Here is a 15,591-nt window from a genome sequence, read left to right on the forward strand (position 1 = left end):
CCGCATGGCTGCGTCCGGGTGGAATGGCCGGCGCTGGCCCATCGTGTAGAGGAGCCATTACAAGTTAGACCATGGGGCGTATTCCGATTGTGATAACAAGTTATGAATTTAATCTGGGATTAAATTACGTCAGTGTTCAAAGTTACGTTTCTGGTTGAATAAATGTAATTTTTGACACTGACAGACCAAAACCATAACAAATAAAGATCAAATTAATTACCTGTTATTACAATCATTCAATCAATAGATTCTAGGGGGGAATATTTTCGCGGTTCTGCTACTGTCACTCTGCCGTATTCGAACTTCAAGATATTCACAGAAGACGACACGTACTAGATCCATTCTAGATACGTTATAGTTTAGATATCAACTAGTTCTCTTTTGCAGCGCAATTCGGGCAACCAATGTCACTTTTACGTTAGATAGAGTAAGATATCTATTAGATGTGATGTGAATTGGATCTCTAAGTCATATCCTGTGGAAATTGTTCAAATGTATTTCCAGAATCGCGCAAATGTCAAATTTGACAGGTTAGATCTTAAACATATCATTATCGTATCTTGGTGATGTCTAAAAGATATCTAATAGATGTCTATTTCAAAATCCGAATCGGGCCCCTAGTCAGTTCTTGATGAACTTTACAGTCTAGAAATGATTACCTATATAATAAGGGTCATTCACATTTTAGAAAAAGATCACTTCCATGAAAAATAAAATAAAAAATAGCTAGCTAAAATAGCTCTGGTACATTTATAAATATACCTACAAAAAAAATATCCCGCCTGAGCAGAGTAAAATTCAGCTTTAGATGTCAACGAACGGGTTAAGCATACGCATCTTAAAGCGACTAATATAGCTTGACGATTAACAACATGAAGTTAAACATTGGGGCTATTCCGTCCACTAGCGTTTTTTTCGAACAACGAACAAAATTGATAATGTAATCGACAAAGCAGCGTTTGTTTTTAATTTCAGCGATCAAAAGCAAATGGTTTTGCTTTCATACGATTGAAAATCAAAGACATACACGCTCGTGGACGGAATGGGAACTAGCCACATTGACGGATTAGGCCCTATGACGGAATTAGCCACGTTAACCTTAATTTTTTTCACAATCAAAAATCATAAATGTTCACCTCCCAGACAAAAATGCGTGTAAGTGATGTTTGGCGGTATAAAGATGAATAAATACATAAATAAGCGCAGACAAGATATAAATAAATACAAATGAAGGCTACTGGCGCCATGGACGCCGCCGCGCGCGCTCCTCTTATTGCTTATACGGAACAGAGGTGGCCTGGAGGCTTGAAAAAATTTCTTCGGATAAATAAAGCTAACAAGCTGATTATCATCATTCTCTTGCCCTTGTCCCATTCACTTGGGGTCGGCGCAGCATGCCTTTGTCTTCCACACCTCTCTGTCGCCCGTCGTTTCATCATTCACTTGCGTTCGTTTCATATCATCTCTCACACAGTCCATCCACCTTAAGCTAAGCTAAGAAGCTGATATTATTTTATTTTCTTTATTGAAATAAAAAAACAGATACAGGCCAATAACATTTACAGGCAAGATTACAAAATAGTACATACAGCCTACATCCTAAGACAATTTCCACTAGAAGGCCTGACAGTAGTTTTAAGATAGCATTGTGATCGGAACTAAATACACAGACTATACTATAACGACAGCGACATTTAACACTATTTAACATATTCATAGTCATAGTATTTATTTGCTAGAATTATGGTACATATTTGACATGATAACGTTTGCTAACATAAATTAGCTACACGTGTGCTACTGCAACAGTTGCCAAGGCAGCAAGATGCCTGTTGCAACTGCAGTAGAAAGAAAATTACGTAGCCAATACTACATTTTATTTTTGTGTAAACTATTTTAGGATTTTAGTAAGTCAGTCAAACTATTATAAGCAACTTGTCATAATTAGGTAGATTTATATTTTATATTAACTATTGGCACCTATAGTCTGGCAAGTCGACATTGTCAGTAGAAAAAGGTGGAAAAATTGGAAAATTCTTCTTCCATACAAATTAATTATGAATTTGCATCTTTTTCTACAGGCAAAGTTGTCTTGCCAGACTATACTATATATCTAAACATAAACATTCTAAACTACAGTCATCATCACCGCGCAGCCAGGTAGGCCTTAAATACAGGTTCAGTAATCTTTTTATAAAAAAAATATTATGAGCCCACTCCGCCCCACATTCTGTTACGTACAAGCTTATCCGATTTATAAACGAAATATTGTATTCGTATAAAAACAATAGCCTTATTATAGGTGGTTCTGCCGTTCGCTCGTTTTGCTCTGCTTTCGTGGCGGAATCTCCAAAAAGTTGGCTACATACGTTCGCTTTTATTGATAAATAGTTTTTTGGAGTGAGGGATGTTCGCACGACTGTTTAGGCAAATCAATATACGAACATACAAAAAAATTGTAATGCCTACTATACCTAGTACTTAAGCAAATCCGTAATATTTTCGTTTGTATCGGTTAGGGAGGTTGCTATTGGCTTGTAGATGATTGTATCCCAGTTACCTATAAGTTTATATTGTTTGTTAAAGCTGTTGGTCTTCTAATAAAATAAAATACCTTTTAATATTGTTGTATCTGCCCGTGAAATGTTCATCGATTGGTTCAATTTGGTATTTTAAATATCGTACTTTGATACAATGTGGTGTGGTGGTACATACTTTAATACAGTGCTGTGTAACACATTATGTATCTTTAAAAGATGACATAGGTATGCTGATTGTACCTCTACCACCAGTTTGACAGTGCCATAAACACTAGCGTGTGAAAAACTTACTTTACAGTAGGTACATATGGTCCTATTTTCCCGCACTAGTGGGTAAAATTGCAGTTTTCGTGCGTATGTCAAAAGTGGGCCATAGGTATGTACTGTAAAACGTTGTACGATACACGTGCGAATAGGTAATTCGCAACTCGTGTCGATTTAAAACACTCCCTTCGGTCGTGTTTTAATTTATCGCCACTCGTTTCGAATTTCCCCTTTTCCGCACTTGTATCGTAAATAACTATTAATATTGTTGTATCTGCCCGTGAAATGTTGATCGATTGGTCCAATTTGATATTTTAAGTAGGTACCTATCGTACTTTGATACAATGTTGTGTGGTGGTACTTTAATACAGTGCTGTGTAACACACATCTTTAAAGGGGCCCACTGATTAACAGTCCGCCGGACGGTATCGGCCTTAGAACACAATTTTGACAGTTCCGAACAACTGACAGACCGATACCGTGCGGCGGACTGTTAATCAGTGGGCCCCTTTAAAGATGGGAGGAGAAGTGACATAGGTATGCTGATTGTACCTCTACCATCAGTTTGACATTGACATAAACACTATTAGCGTGTGAAAAACTTACTTTCTATGCATCTCGCTCGTACTCTCGTGTACCTATGTAATAGATTTCTAATATGCATAATTCAACAATTCACATATGATTCAAGAAGTTATGGGGACTTTACATTTTTTTAGAGAAATTTATAAGTATTAAATATGAAATTTGTGAGAGTTATGCAGTCGGCAGTAATTAAATAATCAGTAGGTACCTACGAGTATATGTGTTAGTTACGTACAAAATTAAGAATAAAAATTAAAAGATAATGTTAAGACTTACAATTATAATACGTGCGTAAGTATAACAACCTAACATGCTTACTAACAAGTAACAAGGTACAATTAATGAGCTGAGAAATAGCATGGAGAAATTATAAATACATATATGAAAGTAATGTCACGAATGAATGAATGAAAGAATGAAAATTTACATTTCAGGCAACTAGCGCTATAATGCTAGTAAGTACCTATAATCTGAATCCGAACGGTTCCTTTACCTATCTATACCTACCTATGTGTATACCTACACGGTATGACGACAAATATCATGAATTTCCAAGCACATACACACAAACATACGTATCATCCCCACGCCACCCAAGGCACGTTGTTCTGAGGAGTTATCGTACTGTTTCGCTTTTATTATTTCAATAAATATAAATCGAACAACACCCGTCGCGCTGCTAACTAAACTTGAGAATGCGTAGAATAACCAGGATTAAATAATAAAATATCTGGGAGACCGAGCTTTGCTCGGAAAACACATAAAAATAAAAAAATCGCGTTTTCCCAGACATAAGAGAAGCTATCTTCTCTTATGTCTGGGAAAACGCGGATAAAGATCGATTTTTCGGCCCCGAAAAACTCTTTATAGCAAATTTCATCGAAAACGAGTCGAAGAGCCGTTTCCGAGATCCCCGAAATACTCGTATATCCGTACTATCCATACTAATATTATAAAGGTGAAAGTGTTTCTGTCTGTCTGTCTGTTACCTCTTCCCTCTTCACGCTTAAGCCGCTGAACCGATTTAGTTGAAATTTGGTATAGAGATAGTTTGAGTCCCGGGTAAGGACATAGTATAGTTTTTATGTCGGAAATCATCCCTGAAGAGAGTGCAAAGGGGGGTGGAATTGAAAGAGTTAATGAATTGCCTAATAATTGAAGTAAGCAATGCGCGAATTGAATGATTGCTATTAGCATTATCCAGGCGCTATACCTAGGTACTTTAGCTGCTGTCACTAATTCCACGCAGACGAAGTCGCGGACAAAAGCTAGTACTTAAATAAGTATATATACAAGAATTGCTCGCTTAAAGGTATAAGATTATGCTGAGCTATATAGCTATATTTAGGTACAACTTTCGCGTTTTGAACACATAAAACATAGGTATTTAAACCGTCTATCTCGAATTTATTTTGTTAACGCCGGAGACATTTCGACGCAGGTGTCACTGGTCGTGGTCGTGGATAACTGAGGTCCTAGCAAAATGGCATAACAGATATTTGTGTACCTAACTACCCGACAAAAAGTACTATACGACTTATGGAAAAAATAAGTTATTTGATACAGACAGACGTAAGAGTAGGTAACTAATCTTATAAGGGTTCTCTGCCTTTTTACTTGGCAGTAAACTGAGAAATATCTCACATCACATGGAATGGAACCATGTGATCTGAAGCATTCTTAATTACTAGTCGAGGCACAGAATAAATAATAGTACTAGGTACAGAAGACTCACTCTCTAACAAAACGCGTCTGTTACGTTCAGCACAGATATGACCGCTATAGGTGGCGACAGCGCCACGCGCGGCTTATGGCAAACCCCAAAATTGGGGCCGAACGGATGTACTTTTAGCTAACTGTAGCAAAGCGACGAAATCGCGGAGTGAGCCACGCCTGGTCGAAGTGTGTCTAGGTTGTTTTCTGTTCGGCGGAGCCAGAAATCGGCAACTTCGTTTAGCGCAGCGTAGTGTTGGTAGGAACTCGAGTCTACTGAGTCTGAATTTGAAGAACTTAGCTCGTTTTTACGAGACTGGGCGCTTAAAAAACTACTTACTGGGTCTTGTAAGTCCCGAGGTTGAGTCTTTTTTAAGAGCAACTCAAAAGCACTCGAGTCTCCGAATAAAGACTCCGTGAACAATTTTATAGATTTTCTCTGAATTTTCTTCTGAACAGTAAAGAAATTAGGCGTTATTGTAGGATTTGTGTACCTAATTCACGAATTTTACATAAATACAATCAGTTTTTTTTAATAAAGAGGTCTCTGAAGAGGACTCAAGTCTCTACAAAAGACTCGGGTCTCTAACAAGTTGAAAGGAACTCGAGTTTAGACTTAACTATAAAAGTCTCAATAACTGAGTCGAGTCTTGGAGCAGAGAACTCAAAGGACTCGAGTCTTAACCAACACTAGCGCAGCGTGCTTAAAGTTGACGCTTACCGCACGGAGAGCAGAAAAAATTTAAACGCCAGATCAGGGGGCTGTCACTACGCAGTTTAGGTAAGTACATTTGGCCGGCGCGCCGCCCGGGCCGGCGGGTGTATGGCAGAGAACTGCCGCTCGACCGCACGATAGTCGTGTCACGTGGCGCTCGCGCAAAGAAGATTCACCGTTCGTGCGCGGTTATAAGTTTCAATTTTGTTGCAGGCGGCGAGTATAGGTATGATTTTATACCTAAATCTGACTTTTGTGAAGGAGTGAATTTTCTGTACGGTAGTACTATTAGTTATTCTGTGGCCAGATCTAAACTATACACAGTCTACGCATGCGCGCACGCCATTAGGAATCCGTTTGTGGTGCCGCCGCGGATTGGCCGGCGTCCGACGATTCATTTAACAAATTAACGATCAATGTTCCAAATATCGTGTTCTTACATAGCAAGGATTACTCCCAGATTGATTACGGATGATTTTGTAATATTTAAATTTAGCTTTTTGCGTTTCGATTTACTTAAGAGTCACATGAACATAGCCGTCGCCGTACAGTCACCTGCAATAATATGTTACTTTACTATTCGAAGGGCGCAAAAATATCGGTATATGTATGGGTATATATATGTAACACACTCTTATGGCTCGAGAAATAACATCGTGTCAGATATTTTTGCGGCCTTTGATCTGTAATATACGTATTATTGCAGGTGACTGTACAATTGATGTTACGCTCTCATTGTAAAACGATGTCTTGTATCAGTTTACGATGCTAGAATATGTATAAAGAAATTTGAGCGAGTGCAAGTTTTACATAAAAAAAATCACCTCGCTCTATTTTTTTTTGTGTAACAATTTTTACGAATTACTGCGACAGACATATAGAAGTTGTTCCCATAGTAGAAGTTGCTCAGTATGATCTATAATATATTGGTTTCGCAAAACATTGCAGATTATTAAAAAAAAACATTATGTATGTTACGTACAGTCAAGTGTAAAAATATGGGCGTAGACAACTTGCACAAAAATATGTCCCATAGTTCTTAATTCCCTGACATAAGAGCTATGGGACATATTGTTGAGATGATTTGTGCACACACTTGACTGTAAGTACCTAAATATCACTCATTTATATATACTTGTAAAATTGAAGCTAGCACTATAATTACATAAGACAGAACAGCGCCAAACGCCAAGACATAATTCGAACATTTACATGTTGTACCTAGCTATTGTCTTAAACACAAAATTACCACAAAATCGATATTAGAAATGTAAATCACACAGTTCTGTCACTTTAGGCCGCACGTAGTAATTTGACAACCCCTGACTTGTGCATACTTAATGTAGCTTTCTGTATCGACGAAATCACTAGGCACCCGGTTTCGTTCGGCCATTTTTACATCAATAATGCACCACCCTCGTTCTTAAAAATACGCCGCTTAACCCTACCACAAGTCCTTCATCTATTATTTTATAATCCCTGCGGGTGCTAATGTCACGCCTCCGCTACCTTTTCAGAACAACAATCAGATATTTTAGCATTCAAAAATCAACTTTATAATCACTCACTTAAGATATCTAATCGTGATGTAGCGTGAGAGTTGATAAAGGGGTATTGCACACGTTTCTAAAGAATAAGTCTTCAGGTGCAACGGCAAAGTTTGCTGTGCACTAATTAAGATCTTTATTACAACGCGGTAAGCTTTAATTTTGATTGTATTAGGGATTTGTGGTAAAATAGTGCAAGCATAGGTGACAATCGTGACGCCATGTTGTTTTAGTGGGGAGGAGGGGTGGGGTGAGTAATGCTAGGTTTATACCACTATAATTGGCTTTGGACGACGAAAATTTAATACGTACCAGGGAAATCGATAGCCATGTTTTATTAAGAAGCCTGTAAGTTTTGTGAAGTTGGAGTTTTCATGTCTCTAATTACGTGGTAGGATCAATGATTGAGGGAAATTGAAACTTGAAAGTGACAGTCCGACTGTACTTTGACATGAAGATCAAAGTGAGAATTTTAAATGGAAAATAGTGTGGTTCTGCCTTTTGTTTCTTGTAAGATTTCTAATAGGAACTATGGTTTGTTGGGTTAACATATTAATAGGAATGAGCTAGGTACTGAGGGCCTACCGCGAACCACGTTCGACGTGTTGCCCCTCTGTCGCACTTGTAAATTTGTACGTAAGTGCGACAGGGAGGCAACACGTCGAACGTGGTTCGCAGTAGGCCCTCTGATTACTCGTATTGTCTTTAAAGTGGTAGATAAGTAAAGGGATTTATACGGCATTTTAGACAGGACTAGACGGAAGGAAAAATGGGTCTAAGTACAATATTTAAAAAGAAAGTATTTACGCCCAAATCGCCCAATTCATTCACCAATCATTTTAGTGACTTAAACATCATATTTAATTTGTAATGAAATACAATAGATATATTATTACTCTAATTGTAGTTTACAATAAATAAATAAAGTTTCCGTATAAAATGACTACAGAGGCAGAGGGCAAGAGGTCAACTACGCCCAATGTAAATAAATAAATAAATAAAATAAATATAAATAAATATTATATAGGACATTCTTACACAGATTGACCAAGTCCCACAGTAAGCTCAAGAAGGCTTGTGTTGTGGGTACTTAGACAACGATATATATAATATATAAATACTTAAATACATAGAAAACAACCATGACTCAGGAACAAATATCTGTGTCATCACACAAATAAATGCCCTTACTGGGATTCGAACCCAGGACCATCGGCTTCACAGGCAGGGTCACTACCCACTAGGCCAGACCGGTCGTCAAATGTCTACGATTTGCTTTGGTTTTCGTTTATGTTTTATCGAAATCGAAATTACACCTAGACCTAGGGCGCAAATCCATTATTTGTGTTTTTTATAACTACACATTACCTAAGTACTAAATCAATTTCGAGTTGCGCCTCTCGAGGATGCAGTCCTAAATATAGATGGTCAAGCAAATCTTGTCAGTAGAAAAAGGCGCGAAATTCAAATTTTCTATGAGACGATATCCTTTCGCGCCTACATTTTTCAAATTTGCCGCCTTTTTCTACTGACAAGATCTGCTTGACCCAGTATATGTAGATACAGAATACACGACCGAGCGACAATAGTCGGGCTAGATCTCGCTCGAGTAAGCGTCTCCATGACACCTTTGGATGTCCGGCGACGGGGCTACGCGCGGTACTCGCTCCACTGAACGATTTAGCGAGAAAGAAGTGAGTAGGGGCACAGAATCAATAATAGTACTAGGTACGTAGGTACAGAAGATTCACTCTCTAACAAAACGCGAACTGTTACGATTAGGACAGATTCCGCTAGGTGGCGACAGCACGAGGTGTGGGGTAGCACCGACACCAATGACAGGGGAGAATCATTAATAGAATTTATAATTAGCAACGACCTAGAAATTATGAACACAGGTAACACACCAACGTTTGTAACGAGAGCAAGGAGAGAAGTGCTTGATATCACTATAGTAACGAAAGAGATGGGCGACAAGGTTAAGAGCTGGAGGGTGGATGAGGGGGATAGCATGTCTGACCACCGCAGGATACTCTACAGCATCGATTGTCGCTTAGAAAAGATGAAGGTAAGAAATCCACGTAAAGCAGACTGGATGAAGTACGAAGAGGAGCTAAGGGATGCAACTGCTTCGGGAGTCAGGTATGAGAATGTGAATGACCTAGAATATGGGGCACTCAGACTGAATGAGATCATAATAGGAGCATACCACAAGGCATGCCCGGAGAAACTGGTGCAAACAGGGAAAGGGCAACCTTGGTGGAATAGAGAAATGCAGAAGGTAAGGAAAAAGGTGCGCCGGGCAATGAGAGTAGCAACCAAAAGGGATGACTCTCAGAGCTGGGACGCGTACAGAGAGATCAGGAACAAATACACCAGACTGAGAGAGAAAGCTAGACTAGAGGGCTGGAGGAGGTTTACGGGAGACATAAATAGCTATTCAGAGGGGGCGCGAGTGGTAAAACTGCTAGCAGGAGACCGAGCGTGCCAACTGGGTAGTTTGAGAATAAATGGAGACTTGGTTACGGAACCGGAAGAGATATTAAGCGTCATGCTGAAATCACATTTTCCGAACTGTGTAGAGGTGACAGAAATAGGTAAACAGGAAGGTCAGGAGGAGTCCGACTGGGCGGCGGCATTGGAGGTGGTGGAGGAGGAGAGGGTTGAATGGGCGATCAACTCCTTTGCGTCTTTCAAGGCTGCGGGCCCGGACGGAATCTTACCGGCACTACTGCAGAAAGGATATAGATACATAAAGGAGAATCTGGTGGAATTATACAGGGCAAGTATAGCCCTAAGCTATATTCCAAGGGTATGGAGAGAGGTAAGGGCGGTCTTCCTGCCTAAACCGGGGAAGAAATCGTACCAAGAGGCGAAATCATTTAGAAGCATAAGTCTGTCGTCGTTTGTACTAAAGGCTTTAGAGAAGGTAATAGATAAGCATATAAGAGAGAAAGTGGAAAGCAGCGGATGCCCCCTACACGGGAATCAGCACGCTTACATGGCAGGAAAATCAACGGAGACAGCCCTACACAACCTAACGGTAAGGGTGGAAAGAGCATTAGACACAAAACAATACGCACTAGGCTGCTTCTTCGACGTAGAGGGGGCCTTTGATAAGGCTACTTTCGACGCCGTAGAAGAAAGCCTGAGGAGAGAGGGCATCCGACCGACAATAGCAAAATGGATAGGAAAAATGCTAAAAGGCAGATCCATAACGGCGGAGCTAGGAGGAGTATCAAAGAAGATCAGTCCAAGAAGAGGCTTCCCACAAGGGGGATGTCTGTCCCCCCTGATGTGGTGCCTACTTCTTGACTCAATGGTGAAGGAGCTCAACAGAGGGGGTATGTATATGCAGGCCTACTCTGATGACGGAGTGCTACTAGTGAGAGGGGCGGTTCTTAGCGTCATAAGAGATATAATGGCAAAAGGCCTCAGACAGGTACTGAGGTGGTGTAGAGAGAGAGGACTGGATCTCAATCCGTCGAAAACAAAGCTAGTGCTATTCACTAATAAGAGAATAAAGGAGATGAGACCCTTAGAGATACAAGGCATAGAAATAGAAATGGTGAACGAGCTGAAATATCTGGGAGTGACTCTAGACAGTACACTCAGATACAAAACTCACATCAAAGAACAGACGGCAAAAGCCATAAGAACACTGTGTCAATGCAAAAGGGCAGTGGGGAAGAATTGGGGACTGAAGCCAGGTATGATCCACTGGATCTACAAGGCGGTGATACTCCCCAGGGTGCTATACGGGGCAGTGATATGGTGGCATAGGGCCCGTATTAAAGAATACCAAAAAGACCTAACCAAAGTACAGAGATTAGCGTGCCTCATGATGACAGGGGCCATGAGAACGACCCCGACACATGCATTGGAGGTAATGCTAGGCCTGAAGCCACTCTGGATAGAGGTAGAGAAAAGAGCCACTGAACAGTGGTATAGAATGAAAGCATGCAAGGAATGGAGAGGAAGCTGTGTGGACAAGAGACACGCGCTGATACAAAAAGAGGCGCTATCAAAATTTGAGATGCTGATGGCCAATAACGACCTTATAAAAAGGCAGGAGATATTTGACAAGAAGTATAGGATACATATAGGAGAGAGAGACAACTGGAAGGTAGAAGTCAGTCACCCGACGACTATCTGTTTTACGGATGGCTCTAGAAGAAGCTCAACGAAACTAGCAGGAGCAGGCATAGTAATCCCTAAACTGGGAGAGAAGGTATCAATACCGTTGGGTAGGTATGCTAGCGTATTTCAAGCAGAGGTATGTGCAATAGCGCGCTGTGCACATATAATTAAAGAGAGTGTGCAGCAAGAAGGCGCTGTTGTAATATATACCGATAGCCAAGCAGCACTGAAGGCACTAAAGAAAACATCGGTTACCTCCTCCCTTGTGAGAGAATGTCGGGAGGAGCTTAACTCGATAGGCAAACGAAGAAACGTCACGGTGGCATGGGTACCAGGACACCAAGGAGTGACGGGTAATGAGAAAGCGGACGAGATGGCAAGGATGGGGGCGGAAACGGATCACATTGGTCCGGAACCGGCTCTACCTATGTCAGCGGACGTCACGAAGGGAGTCATAGAGAAGGTAAAAGAGATGGAAGCACAAAGAGAATGGGAAGAAGAAACTGGATGTAGACAGTCGAAGATGATGATCAAAGGCATAGATCACAGGAGAACCAGGTATCTTCTGAAACTAGGTAAGAGTAGTCTGAGACTTCTGACAGGCATTATTACAGGTCATAATACTCTCAATAGACACCTTAAGATAATGGAGATTAGCAGAGATGCCTCCTGTCCACACTGTGGTAAGGAGGAGACTAGCTTACACCTACTAGCAGAATGTATCATGTATGCGGCACCGCGATATAATACATTCGGCAAAGACACACTAAAAGAGAACGAACTAAAGGACGTCGAACTCAAAGATGTCCTTCTGTTCTGCAGGAAAACAAGAAGATTTGAGGAGAATGGTGAGGGAATGCCGCCGGGACAGTAACCTGCAGCTCCGACTCCAGGGAATCGGGCTGAATGAACGCGACACGCGATCGACAGCCCGCCTGCTTCCGGCCAGGCGTCCCTACACTACATCTACATCTACATCTAGGTGGCGACAGCGCCACGCTCGGCTTATGGCTAGCCACCAAAATGGGGTTGGCTGGTGGAAGTTTTTAGCAGATGGCGCCATCATAGCTTGCCCCGTCAATCCCTAGAATTGTGTCAAATTTTTGTTTTTTTAATACCCTGGATGCCAGCTCTTTAAGCCAAATCTCATAGAAAAAGGGGCAAGCTATGATGGCGCCATCTAGGCAAACCTTTGACAGTTGCCAACCCCATTGGTGTGGGACGGATGTACTTGTAGATACCTGTTGCAAAGCGACGAAATCGCGGACTGAGCCACGCCTGGTAGGGGGTACCTACCAGGCGTGGCGTGGTAATTGCAATATTATAAGTATGTTTTTAAGACATCTAAGATTAGATAGGGCAAAAGAAACAACGTTGCAAAAGAAACATATTTATGTAGGTAGAGAATCTTCACAGGTGACGAAATATAGAGGAGAAAGGAAGAGAAAAACATGTTGTGCCGACCCCACATAACGGTGGATAAGTAGATAAGGGCAGGAAGAAGAAGAGAATCTTCACACTGTTCCTCTTGCCCCGAGCTAAATACGAAGTGGCGGACGTCTCGCGGCTCGGACCGTTCTAGCGAGAGTTATCCTCAAGCTGTGTCGCTGTGTACGGATTGCGCGGACATTGGCACGCGTAGTCGGTTACGCGTGTCCTGGAACACTATGTCCGTACTTGCAGCTACGCGTACACTCTAGCGAGCCGCCATAGTCGGTTTTTGGTACAATGTACGCGTGGACTGCGTATCACGACTACGCGTAACACAGGAACGCACTGTCCATACGCAGCTTTAAATAAGCTCCGCTAGCCTTCAACGCCAATAAGTTCTCCTGTTCAAAAAACATTTAAATCAATTGCGCTAGACCTTGGTAACCCGCCAAGGGTCAACCCACGTGGGGGTAAGAAAGGAGGCATGGGGCGGGTGGGGACACTCGAGGTCACCCCGCATTGGCTTTTGACAGTCCGAATAGCTTCGGAAGGTATGCGAGCATTACTGGAATGAAGAGGCTAGGTTTCGATAATTGTTCGTCTAGGCGAATGTACTAGTAGGTACCTACATGACGTAACGGTACAGCCGGCCTAGCCAAGGTTACAATCGCTATCGCTTCGACAACGAAAAGCTTTATGTCTCTCTATCACTCTTCCATATTAGTGCGACAGTGACAGTTGCGTTTCGATCGCTACGGAGCGTAACCGATTGGCATCTTGGCTACGCGGCCTGTGACGTCATGGGAGTAACCTCGTTTAAACGACGCTTTAAATTTTTTATAAGTACATTATTATTTACGAAAACGGGACTATGTCGCGTATTAGGTACTTATTAAAATTACCTTGCGATTTCGACCTGCAGAGGAGAACATCCAGAGAAATATGAAAGCATTCTTGCCCAAGCTGTAAGCTAATGCTCAAAAAAATACTTCCCAAGATAATTTCGCAACTCACTCGCACACTGCAAGCCCTTTCAATTAGCCGCCAATTCCCCTCATCAAGACATTAATCCCTTCGTCTATCCGACTCCGACCTGACCCGCTGATTGCAGTCAACTGCCAGTTGACCGCATCGCTTCCTACTTATCTGGACCACCCAGGAGTTTGAGACGTTTTGCATTGTAAAGAAACGTCAATAGAAACCCGCGTCTTCACAACATTTCATTTTATCAAATACTATCTCCATTCCAAATAACATTATTAGACTCTAGAAGATAACAGAAGCAGACATCCTAAACCTTTTCTGTGTAACTATATACTGTAACTAGACTGTCAAAACTTCAAAAAACTACGAAACTTCAACATTTATTCAGCAAATAGGCCACAATGGCACTTTTACACTGTGAGTGTGAAATGAAAAGACGCGGAACTTCATTACAGTGCACTGCTTAGTAGTATAAATAAATTTCTCATCTACATAAATGCCAAATTACATCACAGCTTCCATCCATCCATCCATTACTCATTTTAGCCAGAGGAAAATGATGCAAAACTTTCAACGAGGAAAGTCGTGCACCTGAGCTAGTATAGCGACACTTCACCCCAAGGGACGATTGCCCTTAAGAGCTAACCCTCGAGAGCTCAAAATTAGCCCTTGGCTTCGGCCACTGTCAATATGAACTGCGTCTTTGTGTTTTGATACTCGAAACTTCTGAGGGCGTTCTTAAACAATAATTTGAATTTTCTTTTTGGGTTTATCGGATTCGAATTTTTAAATCTTAGTTAGAAATACGGGCAGGTAAGGTACCAGGTACTAAATATAATATGTGTATGTGTATGTACTATCGTCTAAAATATTGGTACTTACGGACAATGTTTAATGCTGTTATGAAACTAGGTATAATTTTTAAGTAAAGTGAAAAAACGGTCCATATCTTTTTTAATGTACCTAAACTTTTCATTATGCGACGTCTGTGTCTTATTAGGATTTAAATTGAATACATTTTAATGGTAGGTAAATACTGGAACAGTAGGTACCTATAGTTCGTTTTTTTTAGCATTAGAAATAAGGTAACAAACAATCTTGATGTGTCTTTTAACTGAAAAACACGTTTTAAAAATAAGTTACGGCAAATATGTAACAATTATGAACGTAATATGATTATTTATATTCTTCTGCTTTCATAAGTAACAGTTACTGATTTTTAAAAAGCGTTTTTCAATTAAAAGACATGTCAAGATCGCTTACCTTCTTTCAAGTTCTTTCTAATGCTAAAAAAACTAACTATACCTATTTAAGGATGTGATATTTACTGTCAAGTGAGTAGGTAATTATGTAGTTCAGCTAGACCTATTTATTGAAAACAATTTATTTACTCCGATAATCCATCGAACATGATACTGACACTCGTTTTTCTTGGGCATGACATAAAAACCTGCGGGCCAAGACAATATAGAAAACGTCAGTCAACTAAGCTATCTAATTTAAAAGTTATCTTTCTTCATTCAAAACCCTCAAGCAGCTATATCGATTACAACATCGAATCGAATTTGTGACGAGAGAGTAACATGTCATGATACCTTTACAAAAAAAAACTGAACATATTTTTTCTAACCTCAAAACATTACAAAATTAAAATTTTGTAGCGTTTTGTTTT

This window comes from Cydia splendana, chromosome 19 (genome assembly GCF_910591565.1).
Source record: "Cydia splendana chromosome 19, ilCydSple1.2, whole genome shotgun sequence".
NCBI lineage: Eukaryota > Metazoa > Arthropoda > Insecta > Lepidoptera > Tortricidae > Cydia > Cydia splendana.